The sequence below is a fragment of the Schistocerca americana genome, chromosome 1 (genome assembly GCF_021461395.2).
Source record: "Schistocerca americana isolate TAMUIC-IGC-003095 chromosome 1, iqSchAmer2.1, whole genome shotgun sequence".
NCBI classification, from domain to species: Eukaryota; Metazoa; Arthropoda; class Insecta; order Orthoptera; family Acrididae; genus Schistocerca; species Schistocerca americana.
The window spans coordinates 561,534,171-561,549,008 of record NC_060119.1 but is presented as its reverse complement, the minus strand read 5'-3'; the positions used below and the strand labels follow the sequence as shown (position 1 = coordinate 561,549,008).

The 14,838-nt window shown below is 44.1% G+C and overlaps 1 protein-coding gene across 1 annotated transcript in view; it reads right to left on the bottom strand.

Annotated features, from left to right (window-relative positions):
- The window catches only part of LOC124606399 (homeobox-leucine zipper protein HOX24-like), a 653,808-nt gene that overhangs the window by 332,030 nt on the left and 306,940 nt on the right, over positions 1-14,838 (bottom strand). The window lies entirely within an intron of this gene.

Here is a 14,838-nt window from a genome sequence, read left to right as displayed (position 1 = left end):
TCTTGTACATTTGTCAGAAATAATGGACAAGCACGAAAACTCCCATTTACACAAAAATGCGAAATGGAGAGTTGCGAAAGCTTACACATTATTTCGTTTTTGACAAACTGTACTTGGTTAGGTACAAAACAACAAAATTCCACAAATTAATTGTTCCTTTTGTCGGATGAGTTATGCATCTTCATCTTATTATTATTATTATTATTATTATTACTGTTGTTATTATTATTGGCAGTGGCTGTAGTCGTATCAACTTGTTGATAAGCGTAACTGTTCACGGCAGATGCTATTAATTTCACACTCTGAGAGTTACCTGAATCTAAAAATTTGTGAACACCCAGAATGTACACTCACGTGCCGCCAATGGCAATCAGGGTTCATACCCTCAAGATCTTTTCTGTAGAACTTAGCAAATGTGAACTCAATCTAAATATAAACCTGATCCTCACCGTCCTCCCGGCTCCAGTTTACGGTTAATTTCACCTGTTCTGCTCTTTCATCGTTTCCTTTCGTTGTGTTTCCTTCCAGGATGAACTGGACTGTTAATCGCGATTATTATTATTATTATTATTATTACGATAACGATGATGATAACATCAGAGGAAGATTTAATGTTGCATGACAGCTGTAAATTTGGAAGAGAAGTTTTTACGCGGCGCTTGTCAAGAGCCTCGTAGAGCTGCCGCACAAGGGTTTCATAAAGTGACGAGTTTGTCGGCAGTCGCGGCTCTTTTACGAGCTGCTGGGTGTGGTGTGGTGTGGTGTGGGGGTGGCGACCGCCTGCTGGCCGCGGCTCGGCTGTGACCTTTCACTCGCAGAACCGCGGCGGGACCCGTCTCCGTTCGCGGCGAGCGTTAGGCAACTTCTCAGCCTCTGCACAGACCGCTCATCGCCGCACAAAGCAGCCTGACTCAGCGAGACGCGTGGGTGGTACGGGCATCCGCAGAAGCCTACAACCTATGCGCGCGTCTCATTTGCTAAAAGAACGGGAAGACTAAGATTTAACTTTCGAGAGACAACAAAGTTATTAGAGACGGAGCACAAACTCTTATTAGGGAACAGTGGACAAATCAGCCTTCTCATTTTTAATTTTGGTTTAGGGTAACGACAGGTAAAAGTTACAGTCGGCAACTGAACCCCGTTCCTGCCTAATACGACTCCTCTCTTACCACAGTGTCGATCTGGAAGGTCTCTGCTTCGTCACCGCTTTGGCTTCCCCGATTTTAACGTGCTTAGGTGTTGATATGCCTCGCAAGGAGATCACCAGGATAATTAACTAACAGTTTGAATTTACTTTCAGCCAGTTACCCAGCGGGAGCACGGAGATTAACTGCGAACAGATTCTTTTATGTCGACATCTTCGATGCATTAAGCCCCTCTGCCTCTCCATATTCAAATATAGTGTGATGTTACTAAACGGGGGAAAGCTGCAAAGTGAGAGGGTAAGGAGCGGGAAAGGTCATGTCGATGTTCGCCCATCGTCGGAAATGCGTTGCAAGGTAGATACACAGACTTGAAGGCAGAGAAGAACGATCTTTGATGGGTTAGGTTACAATGATTGAAAGTACACATGACAACACAGCAAGAAAGTAGGGAAGTCCCGTTCGCACTGGTTTTTGGACCCATACTGAAGAGGGCTGGTGAGCTGGAGTACCACCACGTAGCAGCCACATTACTCCTCGTACCACGAAACGCAACGCACAACTTCCAACAGGGGAATCATTGTCACCAGCAGGGAGTGCAGACGTGTCTCGCCTGTGGAGCACTGTGGAAGGATAACGAGGCAGTCGCTCAAAGCCCTGTCAACGCATTCACACTGATCCGGTGCTGATGGTTTGCTGCCACCATACCGTGCGGATTCTTGACAGCCGACAGGATGATGATGTGTAGGTTGACGACACCGTCCAACCCCCCACCTCCCCCACTCTTTAAGGCAGCCTCACCTGTGAAGAGGATGGATGAGAGAAATACCAGCATGGTGGTGGCCTGTGTTACGAAGCAGCGACAAAAGCGTCATCGAGGAGGCAAGTCCGTAGGTAATAAGGCTTGCACGCGTTATTAAGTCATACTGATAATAGCAGTTGTAGTGGAGAATGTTCCACGCGTCTTCCGGCTTACTTGCCTGGTGCTGATACCCGACTCGCTGACAGAGATCTTATATCTCCACATGCAAATGACTGTACATCTCTTGGAACGCATTTCCAGTCGCATCTCCAAATGACCTTTTTCTGCTCCTTGTCCTCTGGATTCCTGTAGTTTATGTAGCAAAATCATTGAGTACTCCGCAAGTAGCACCTTTTGAGATTACACTACGATGTGGTTATCCACATGCTGTCCCTGTCAAGAATACATACTGTTTCATTCTACTGCGTTTTTATCATTTCACTGAAACCCTATGTTTGTAATTCGATGACGAATAAGTGAAGACCGCACGACAATATGCCAATTTCCATTTTGAGAAAGTTAACTCTGCAAGTACTTCATGTACCAACACACACACACACACACACACACACACACACACACACACACACACACACACACAGATGGAGCAAAAAAATAATAAACGCCTGTTAAAAGCGTGTTGGTCCATCTTTGGACCGCAATACAGCTGCGATTCTGCATAGTATGGATTCGACAAGCACTTGGTAGGTTTCTTGAGGTATGTGCATCAGACGTCTACCCACATGTCACGCAATTCGCGAAAGTTAGCTACAATAAGTCCTAATTCGTCTCAGCTCCAATTATATACTTTGCTTACTACTTGACGTGCTCGCAACCCTACCACGCGGTATTCAGTCTCGCGATGTTCAGTCGTCATAATGTTGTTCCCTACACCATTGTATGTTGTCTGAAGCAAATGATTAGCTATTGCCAAATAATACCCCATTTGTGGATCTTATGAATCTGCTAGTCCTAAATGTCTTGTTCGGTTTTACTTGTTTAGTCATTTGCGCATCTCTAATGTTTAGATTTGCAATTCTTCAAACATACGCTCCGCACAAATGGAGAGTTTTATATATAAATGACTTTTACGGTTCGTAGAAAAATCACATCGTCAAGACCTGTGATCGTTTGTGCTGCCCTTCTCTGTATACGTTCAATATTTCCTGTTAGTCCTACCTGGTATGGATCCTACACGCTCGAGCAATATTCTAGTATGGATCGCAACAGTGATTTGTAAGCAATTTTCTTTGCAGATTGTTTGCATTTACGCAGTCCTCTACCAATAAGCAGAAGTATGCCACCTGCTTTACCCACGAATGAGCCTTCGTGATCATTCAATTCACGTCCATATTAACTTTCACATCCAGGTACTTGTAAGAGTTGATCGATTCCAGCTGTGACTCGTTGATATTATAGTCACAAAATACTACGTTTATTCGTGTTGTGAAGTGCACAACTTTTGCTTTTACATATGCGTAAACATAACTTTGCTGACCGAACCTAGAAGTTGAAGAAAAACAGAAACACATCTTGACAGGACTGTAAATACACAGGAATCGATGCTCCTTCATGGGTTTACACTGTGTATCATCACAGTTCGCTAGTGACTGAGCAACATACGTTGCATTCCCTACCTATGGAATATGTTTCACTCAAATATTTCTCTCCTATAGTGTTCTTCCGCAGCCTCCCTTTTATTAAGCACCACTTTTCTTTCTGTCATCTTTTTTCAGCCGATAAGAATTAAGAAACAAATAATGCTGAAATTACATACGTTATATTTGCGGCAAAGTACAGTTTTGTTTTTAAAGTAATTACTCTTATGCCTAGTCTGCATCGGTCCTCTAGTTCTTTCTAGTTTCTTCCTGTGTTTTCGTGTCTGCACGAGTATTTTAGGCAGCACCATCAATAATGCATCTCTTTTATGCTACTCACCACCACAGTTTGCAGATTTAGTGATGTTTTCTGCCCGCATCTACTGTTTTGAGAAACAAAGGTGTGGAAGATTTCATTTTTAAGGATAATCAGAATTCAAATCCTCCTTGTTACTGTACTATCTCAACACCCTTGTATAACGAACTATACCAACGTTGCGCACAGTGATAATTAAAAGTTACAAAAGACGCTAAATAAGTATTTGTACTTAGAATTTTCTAGTCAGTACGCCTTAAAAAATTAAAAATTAAAGGTAGGCCTACGTAAATTTCCTCAGTGAGATATTTTGTTATTAATCATTTGAAATAACATTTTCTACCGTAACATAGCGATACTTTCATTCTCATAACCTTCCTCGCTCAATACAACCTGATCGCGTTTATTCTTTACTCATAATTTTTCACTTTTTATGTCTACCACGAACCAGGGATCATGGTAGGGTGGCATGTGTGCTTCAACGATACAGACAGCCGTACCATAGGTGATCCACAATATAGGGCATCGGTGGAAAGGCTACACTCATTTCTGAAAAGGCGTGGTAGCGATTGTTTTGAAAGGCGTGGTAGCGATTATATTTTTAATTTCTGAAGGATCTTCAGTCTGGATGACTGATCTGGCCTTTGTTGGCTAACAACACGAACAACTTGTAGAAAAACCAGACTGCAGTTTTAAGAATCAAAGCATATGACACGCAGATACTGAGACGGAAGTCAGATTGGGTTGAGCTCTGTTCCCATGTTACTCAATCTGTACGTCGAATAATTAAAACCAAGGGAACGTCTAGAAAGGGAATTAAAAATTAAGGAGAAGAAATAAAATCCTTCAGATTTGTCAATGACGGTGTAATTCTCTCAAGAGAAGGCGATGCACTGGGAAGAGCAGTCGAATGGAATGGATAGTTCTTGAAAAGAGGCAACAAAATTAACGCCAACTATAATGAAATCAGGGTAATAGAATGTATTTGAATTAAATCAGGCGATGCTGAAGGAATTAGATTAGAAAATGGGTCACTAAAAGTACTAGGCGAGTTTTGTTATTTGAGCAGCAAAATAAGTGACGATAGCCGCAATAGACAGGCTATAAAACACAAACTGTTATAGTACGAAAAGCATTTTTAAAAAGCTGAAATTTGTGAACATTTAATATAAATTTAAGTTTAGGAAGTCTTTTTTGTGAAATTATTTGCTCGGCGTAGAGCGGTATAAGGAAGAGTGATCCGGATGATAAACTCTGCAGACAATAAGAGAAGAGAAGAGAAGCTATCGAAATGTGGGGTTAGAGAGGAATACTGAAGATTCAATGGATAGGTCGGATAACTAATGAAGAGGTAGTGTGCAGCCCATAATGAAGATGTGTATTGCATGCCTAGAGAAGAGAAAAGCTTTGCGAATCAACTAGAGTAAAAGAAGGGAAATGTTGATAGTACTCATCCTAAGGGACTAAGGAGTCGCCAGTTTTATAATAGGGAGGGGGGGGGGGGGGGGGAGTGACGGTAGGCAGGGGCAGCAGATGTATACAAAATGTAAAAGGAGACCGAAGCCTGACTACATGCGGTAAGCATGTTCAAGATTGCTGTAGTTAAGCAGAAAAGAAAATGCTTCACAAGATAGCAAGATATGGAGAGGTGCATCAAACCTGTCTTCGCACAGAAGAGCACAACAAGAATATGTATACTGAACAAGGTAGGCTGTAGATTTTGATAAGAACACGCCGTAGTTTATCTAAACGTCTGAAGATGAAGAAAGACCGCTGAGTTGGGCCATTCTCTCTCCTCCTCCTCCTCTCTATCTCTCTCTCTCTCTCTCTCTCTCTCTCTCTCTCTCTCTCTCTCTCTCTCTCTCTCTCTCTATCTCTCTCTGACCACCTACGTACTCCACTGCCGTTCGTGCTGTTTTGTTCAGAACGAATCACACCATGGGAGAAAGGGTGTTCCACAGTGAACCTGGATGGTGAAAGGTGCGTTTGTTTGAAAGTGAAGTGAACCTAGCTAGGCGCAGCAGCGAAAGTTTATGAACGTGAGGACTTTTACTTTGAATGCGCAGGCAACTAGTTCGACCCCCAGTCGTCCTGTGCTGGAGGAAACATGGTTCCGATCGGCCTTCTCTGAAATGCAGGCATAAATGTTTGGCAAAAAATAAGTAAGTAGGAGGAAGAAAAGATATCGCATTTATTACTGTGTATGAAAACACGTGTATATCACTGGCGTGGATACCAGGAATCGCCGGACGAAACTGACAAAGGAAAAACAGAGCTTAGTGGTGAAAACTTGGAGCTCGTCATGTCGTTTAAATGTTTAGGGTTAATACTAACAAGCCGTATAAATGGGTTGGACATTCATAAACTGTAAGCGAGGAGGCGAATTGAAGAGTTATATTTGTTGGAAGGGCTTTGGGAACGCGTCACGCATCTGCATAGGAAACAGCACACAGTATGATGTCCCGTCATTTGGAGACTTCGTGAAACATTACAGTAGACATCGAACAGACTCACAGACGCCGTGATAGACTAGTGACAGGTTGGTAAAACCAATATGACAGTATAACAGAGACCCTCAGGGAACTTAAATGGTAATCTGTGGAAGAAAGGTAGCCTGTCCGATAAATATAGAGAAGTAGTATTTGAGGAAGAATGACAGTTTTGTGGCCTCCATCGTAGAACTCGCAGGCATCATTAGAATCAGATGAGAGGGATGAGGACACATACAGTCAGATAGAGACAGACACCTTGGCTCTGCTCAATTCGCGAATGGAATCGCCAATATTGGTGCGAAGTACTCCCCTAACGCACTATACGGCAGCTTGCAGAGTGTGTATGTAGAAGCAGAGCGCCCCGTCAATATTGTTCTCATTAGGGACGGAGTAGTTTCTTAGTGGGTCAGGACAGGGGATAGGAAAGTGCGGTGGTCTGCTTGGAGGTGCTGCCTGAGCGATCTTCTGGTGCAAGTTACAGCGAAATAAAGAAAATTCGAAATCAAGGTGGTGAGACACGTACTGGAATCACGCTGTTATGAATGAAAACCCAGCGACTCACACATAATCGAGTACAACCTTCCGTCAGGACCACTTGGGCAATATTTCAAGCCACATGAATAGCAGTGGTATTTAGATGATAGTCTTTTTTTCCATACAGTGCAGCATAAAGTAAATCTTTAACCGCTGATCCCACTGTTATACAAGCAATAGGGCCATCTGTACTACTGTCCGCCCTAAGGGCCCGGGTCCAATTCCCGGCTGGGTCGGAGATTTTCTCCTCTCAGAGAGCGGGTGTTGTGTTCTCCTAATCATCATCATTTCATCCCCATCGCCGCGTAAGCCGCCGAAGTGGCGTCAAATCGAAAGACTTGCACCCGGCGAACGGTCTACCCGACGGGAGGCCTTAGTCACACAACATTTATTTATCTGTACTACTAAAGGCTCAAACAGTCATCCGATAACCAGTCCCATTTGCTGGTTGCCTATGTAATGGATACCAAGTGCAACAAAAATTAGATCGTCATATTTACTGAGTGAATTTGAAAATTTAAAATGCTGCCATTATATCTTCCTCACATCTATAATCTTAACGTCGGAGGCTTAACACAATACGGTAAATATTAACGTTAGAAACTGAGTATGTCTTGAGACAGAAGAACTCAAGGCGCGCAAATTAAACAGACTACACTCCTACTGTTTTTCATAACAAGAGCACTTGGCGACTTCTAACAAACTTTAAACATAAAGTTTAATCACAGAAACCAACTACTCGCATGCTGTCTAATGTCTCTCGGCTGTTAAACGACTGATGTTAATCATGGTTACATCGAAAACAACAAAAAATTTATATGGCGCTTTTACATCGACACCTTGTGATTGATTTTAGTATAAAGGTAAACAACAAAAGACAAGAAAGGTAAATATTCCTGATAGGAGATCTTGCAGCGTTTCAGATCAGTTGTAATATCACAAAGAAGAATTAAAATTTGTGACATCGAAAACAAAAATCAGATACACTTTATCTTCTACTGAAAAGTTTACTCACTCGTAGAAGTTAAACTCGTCCTCGTCCCAAGTTCTCAGTACGTACCTGAAATAAAAAAGTATTTATTAAAAAATTGACCATTATTGGCATTTTAGGCGATTATAATGTGCTACGCCTACCATTGTTTTACAGGTCAGTTTAAAGATATAGCGATGGAAACGCTGTTACGGTCCGGTGGCATGAAAAGAGAGTTAGCGTGTAACATTTTGCCTTTCGCGGGCAAGTGCTCTACCATGTGAGCTACCCAAGCACGACTCACGCCTCGTCCTCACAGCTTTACTTCTGCCAGTATCTCGTCTCTTACCTTCCAAACTTTACAGAAGGTCTCCTGCGAACCTTGCAGAACTAGCACTCCTGAAAGAAAGGATATTGCGGAGACATGGCTTAGCTACAGCCTGGGGGATGTTTCCAGAATGAGATTTTCACTCTGCAGCCGCGTGTGCGCTGATATGAAACTTCCTGGCAGATTAAAACTGTGTGCCACACCGAGACTCGTGAAAGGCAAAGGCCCCGAGTTCGAGGCTCGGTCCGGCACACAGTTTTAATCTGCCAGGATGTTTCATATCAGCGCACACTCCGCTGCAGAGTGAAAATCTCATTCTGAGTTAGGGTGTGTCAAGAAAACTTGTTGTTTCTACCCTATGAGAATGTAGACTTGCTCAGCTTAAACTACTGATGAAAAGATGGGTGGAAATCCGACAGGTTTTCATCAGTTATTACTATCCAATCTACCAAAAATAAGATTTGGTTAAAACGACATCCGCAGCTGAGCTTCATGGTAGAACTAGATAATAAACCGCTTCAGTTGTAAATAGTTTCAATGGTTATTAAGTAGTATACAATTTCTTATTATTGTTGCTTCATTTCCTTTTTGCAGTCTTGCACTCCTGAGAATGGGCTTAGAGCTATAATCGCCCGAAACAGGACGAGGCTGAACCAATAAAACTATTTACAACTGAAGCGGTTTATTATCTGGTTCCACCAAAAACAGCTTCCTAGCAAAAATTTAGGAAGTAGTCGATTCAGTAGTACTTGGAGTGTTCAAAATCAAAAAGAAAAAAATTATATTTCTACAAGTGTATAATAATTTACGTGTTAATTAAATGAAACTTGTGGAAATTTACTAGTAATGGGCACATATTTACCCAATGATGACAATGCCATATTCACATCAGCGTATGCGCATTACATACGACACCTTTTTTACGGGATATCTACACCTCCCTTCTGTCTTTAGTGAGAAATATAACGTATTCTTTAATATATTCATTGGATACTTTGAAAAGCGTTGTCCTAAAAGATTAATCTATATAAGTAGATTACGCGCTCGTAAACCCTGGGTCACAAATAGATCCAGGATATCATGAAACCTAAGCAGCAAGAGAAAACGAAAATTAAAAGTTATAATGTGAAATTCCAAGCAAAATCAGTTTATCAAAATTTGTGTATTTTCTGGGTGAAAAAAACAAGCTCCTCCAGTAACAAGATAAAAACTATTTGCAATATTATTGAACGTGAGGTGAGGAAAAGGATTCGGAAAGATGAGGAAATTACTTCAAAGGTAAATAATGGAGTGATCACGCATGCCACAAAATTGCAGTCAGCTTCAACAACTACGTTCGTTAAGTAGCTTGTAATTTCGGTCTGAGCAATTCTCTAGTGGATAACCAAATTTACCAGTCTAAGCGTCAAAAGCAAGTTTGATAAATTTCCGTACACATTTCTTTTCATTACGAGCATTCTTGCCGCCACCCTTAAACATCGTAGTTAATTCACGAGAGCAAAGCTTCACGACACATCAGCGTTCAAAATGCGAATTGAAAGCGCTTCGTAAATCGCTCATGTGTGGCGGGCTCGAAGTGAGCGACCGATGACAGCCGAAACTGCCAGAGATATATCGATCCTATGCGGAATCCCTTGAATGTGCCAACATAGCGGTGTGCAAGCCGTGAGGTTGCAGCATTAACGTACCATTGCAAGCAGACCAGACAAAGTATTAGTCACCCCATTAAAAGAACGACTGATCGCTTTGGAGAACTTTAGGCGGTGTGAAAATGTGCCAGGCTGTCATGTGATCTTCCACCACCGACGAAAGTGCTGTGTATGTGCCAGTCGAATCATTACAGTGGAATGATTCGACTTGAAGACATGACAGAATAACAGAAAGGAACCTTAGTGTTTGGACATGTGCATGATCACACCGTGAATGAAGTTGCTTGATTCGCTGGAACATTAACGTAGACTGTCCACCGTATCTACAAGGAGTGGTGGACCACCTCCACCCACGTAACACGACGTGGCAACAGAGGTAGTGAAGAGATACTGCACGAGAATGGCCAGAGACGAGTGTGACGCCAAGTCAATGCTCAATGAAAATCGGTTTCAAACTCAAGGAATTCCTGCTACCAGTGAATGTAGTGTTCTGGTAAATAATATTCCGAGTAAACATTGCGAATGAAAATGCAAGTGCTAAACATTTGGATAGAGAACAGTACCCCGAAATTGGATTTTGCTCGTAGTTGCACAAGTACTGCACATTTCATTGGCCAAAAAACACAGAATCTGGACAGTAGATGGATGGAAGCATGTAGTCTTGTCGGACGAGTGGCGATTTCACCTGTTTTCAAATGATGCGAAGCGTCGAGCGCACCAGCAGCCCAACGAGGGTGTGAAGGGTGTAGGTCAGGCCGGAGGAGGTTGTCTCATGTTTTAGGGGTGTTTTTCGTACCATGACTTGGACTCACTACTCATTGAGATCACCGTGAACATGAATCAAATTGTTTGTGTCAAAATTCTCAGTGAAAAATCGTTCCTTCTACACCTTTCTGGTGAGTATACTGCGGATACTCGTGTTTTCCAAGAAAACAGCAGCGTCGTTCACAGACGTCACGGGTTTGACGAAAACTCAGGTACCCTACCACATCTCGACTGGCGTGCTACATCATCAGATCTTAATCCCATTGAAAAGGTGTGCAACTACTTGGAACAGTGGGTGAAAAGCAGCCATTAACATCCCCAAAATATGGCAACTCTACGAGATGTAAGCGTAAATGAGTGGCTTCAGCTGGATACAGCACATCTGAATAAACTCCTCGACTCTCTTCCTCGCCTAATTAAGGGCGCTATCAAGGCTACAAGTGGTTTTAGACGATTCTTGCAGCCGGCCGCGGTGGTCTCGCGGTTAAGGCGCTCAGTCCGGAACCGCGCGACTGCTACGGTCGCAGGTTCGAATCCTGCCTCGGGCATGGATGTGTGTGATATCCTTAGGTTAGATAGGTTTAAGTAGTTCTAAGTTCTAGGGGACTGATGACCACAGAAGTTAAGTCCTATAGTGCTCAGAGCCATTTGAACGATTCTTGCGTCATTTCTCCTAAGGGTAACTTATTTTCTGTCGATTTTCTTACACTGCTGGTCATTAAAATTGCTACACCAAGAAGAAATTCAGATGATAAACGGGTATTCATTGGACAAATATATTATACTAGAACTGACGTGTGATTATATTTTCACGCAGTTAGGGTGCATAGGTCCTGAGAAATCAGTACCCAGAACAACCATCTCTGGCCGTACTAACGGCCTTGATACGCTTGGGCATTGAGTCAAACAGAGCGTGGATGGTGTGTACAGGTACAGCTGCCCATGCAGCTTCAACACGATACCACAGTTCATCAAGAGTAGTGACTGACGTATTGTGACGAGCCAGTTGCTCGGCCACCATTGACCAGACTTTTCAATTGGTGAGAGATCTGGAGAATGTGCTGGCCAGGGCAGCAGGTGAACATTTTCTGTATCCAGAAAGGCCCGTACAGGACCTGCAACATGCGGTCGTGCATCATCCTGCTCAAAAGTAGGGTTTCGCAGGGATCGAATTAAGGGTAGAGCCACGGGTCGTAACACTTCTCAAATGTAACGTCCACTGTTCAAAGTGCCGTCAATGCGAACAAGAGGTTACCAAGATGTGTAACCAAATGCACCCCACACCATCACGCCGGGTGATACGCCAGTCTGGCGATGACGAATACACGCTTCCATTGTGCGTTCACCGCGATGTCGCCAAACACGGATGCGACCATCATGATGCTGTAAACAGAACCTGGATTCATCCGAAAAAATGACATTTTTCCATTCGTGCACCCAGGTTCGTCGTTGAGTACACCATCACAGGCGCTCCTGTCTGTGATGCAACCTCGAGGGTAACCGCTGCCATGGTCTCCGAGCTGATAGTCCATCCTGGTGCAAACGTCATCGAACTGTTCGTGCAGATGGTTGTTGTCTTGCAAACGTCCCCATCTGTTGACTCAGGGATCGAGACGTGGCTGCACGATCCGTTACAGCCATGCGGGTAAGATGCCTGTCATCTCGACTGCTAGTGATACGAGGGGATCCAGCACGGCGTTCCGTATTACCCTCCTGAACCCACCGATTCCATATTCTGCTAACAGTCATTAGATCTCGACGAACGCGAGCAGCAATGTCGCGATACGACAAACCGCAGTCGCGATAGGCTACAATCCGACCTTTATCAAAGTCGGAAACGTGATGGTACGAATTTCTCCTCCTTACACGAGGCATCACAACGTTTCAAATGGTTCAAATGGCTCTGAGCACTATGGGACTTAACATCTATGGTCATCAGTCCCCTAGAACTTAGAACTACTTAAACCTAACTAACCTAAGGACAGCACACAACACCCAGCCATCACGAGGCAGAGAAAATCCCTGACCCCGGCGGGAATCGAACCCGGGAACCCGGGCGTGGGAAGCGAGAACGCTACCGCACGACCACGAGATGCGGGCACAACGTTTCACCAGGCAACGCCGGGCAACTGCTGTTTGTGTATGAGAAATCGGTTGGAAACTTTCGTCATGTCAGCACGTTGTAGGTGTCGCCACCGGCGCCAACCTTGTGTGAATGCTCTGAAAAGCTAATCATTTGCATATCACAGCATCTTCTTCCTGTCGATTAAATGTTAAATTTCGCGTCTGTAGCACGTCATCTTCGTGGTGTAGCAATTTTAATGGCCAGTAGTGTAATTGTGTGCGACTGTATTGGACTTTCCATTCCACAGGCAGAAGAATCCTAACCGCAACAAAATTTGCGAACACATAGCGTAATGTTAACATCCGTGATAAACGATGGACGAGAGAGTACAGTCTGGAGCGAGCTGTTGGCCAGCGAAGGGGGGCGGAGCCGCGCCGGCCTCTAAGCAGTGCCGGTCGGTGTCGACATACCCTGCCCGGGAGTCGATCCTGGCAGCGCGCCCACTGGAGCGGCCCCAGGCCCCGCCTCGGAAACCCGTTATGCGCCCGCCCGCTGCCAGCCCGGGGGGCCTCGCAAAAACCGCCGCTCTGGGGGCTCTCTGCCTTCTGTACGCGGTTTTGGCCACTGGTTTAAAAGCTGCGAGGGCGGTGCAGAGGGGTGGAAAGGCGAAGTTCTCTGGGGCTGTTGTCACTAATAGAGCAATAGACGAAAGTGAGGTGTAAAGTTCGTAGAAACCAAGTTAGTGTTATCTGCATGTCGTGTGTTTATTAAAATGTCAACGCCATGAAGGCAGCTTGTAATAATTTCACAACATATGACCCAGTAGATAGTGTCGGAAGTTCCATGCGGCTTTTCGCGGATGATGCTGTAGTATACAGAGAAGTTGCAGCATTAGAAGATTGTAGCGAAATGCAGGAAGATCTGCAGCGGATAGGCACTTGGTGCAGGGAGTGGCAACTGACCCTTAACATAGACAAACGTAACGCATTGCGAATACATAGAAGGATCCTTTATTGTATGATTCCATGATATCGGAACAAACACTGGTAGCAGTTACTTCTGTAAAATATCTGGGAGTATGCGTGCGGAACGATTTGAAGTGGAATGATCATATAAAATTAATTGTTGGTAAGGCGGGTTGAGATTCATTGGGAGAGTCCTTAGAAAATGTAGTCCATCAACAAAGGAGGTGGTTTACAAAACACTCGTTCAATCTATACTTGAGTGTTGCTCATCAGTGTGGGATCCGTACAAGGTCGGGTTGAAAGAGGCGATAGAGAAGATCCAAAGAAGAGCGGCGCGTTTCGTCACAGGGTTATTTGGTAAGCGTGATAGCGTTACGGAGATGTTTAGTAAACTCAAGTGGCAGACTCTGCAAGAGAGGCGCTCTGCATCGCGGTGTAGCTTGCTGTCCAGGTTTCGAGAGGGTGCGTTTCTGGATGAGGTACCGAATATATTGCTTCCCCCCACTTATACCTCCCGAGGAGATCACGAATGTAAAATTAGAGAGATTCGAGCGCGCACGGAGGCTTTCCGGCAGTCGTTCTTCCCGCGAGCCATACGCGACTGGAACAGGAAAGGGAGGCAAATGGCAGTGGCACGTAAAGTGTCCTCCGCCACACACCTCTGGGTGGCTTGCGGACTATAGATGTAGATGTAGAAACAGGCATGAAATGTACCTCAAGTTTGGATACGCAAATCATTAGCACTTCAGGGTAACCTCCCGACGTAGGTAGCAGTAATGCCATCGACGTTGTCATGCAAGGAAAAATGACGCTTTTAACTGCTGTTTGTTTGTCAGAACAAGGTGTTCTGTCGCATATAAGAATAAGAAACATCTGCCAGCATGTATCAGATTCGACTGAGGCGTATCGAGACTGCAGTCTGTTGACCCGCGATATTGCTCCTCGTGTTAGTCTGGATTCCACTACTGTGACGTCAATATGGAATCGATGCATTCACGAGGGCCATACTAGACAGCAGCAGGATCTCAAAGTTCCCACACGACTACCGCCCAAAAGCACAGACACATTGGTTTGCTCACTTATGAAGAATCGTACAGCCAAGCCACATGCCTTGAATCAGCAAAGAGAATTGTCTCAAGCAAGAGAAGTACAAGGTGTATGAGAAAAGTAATGAGACTAACGTTATCTCCCAAAATTTTTATTTCTTTCAAA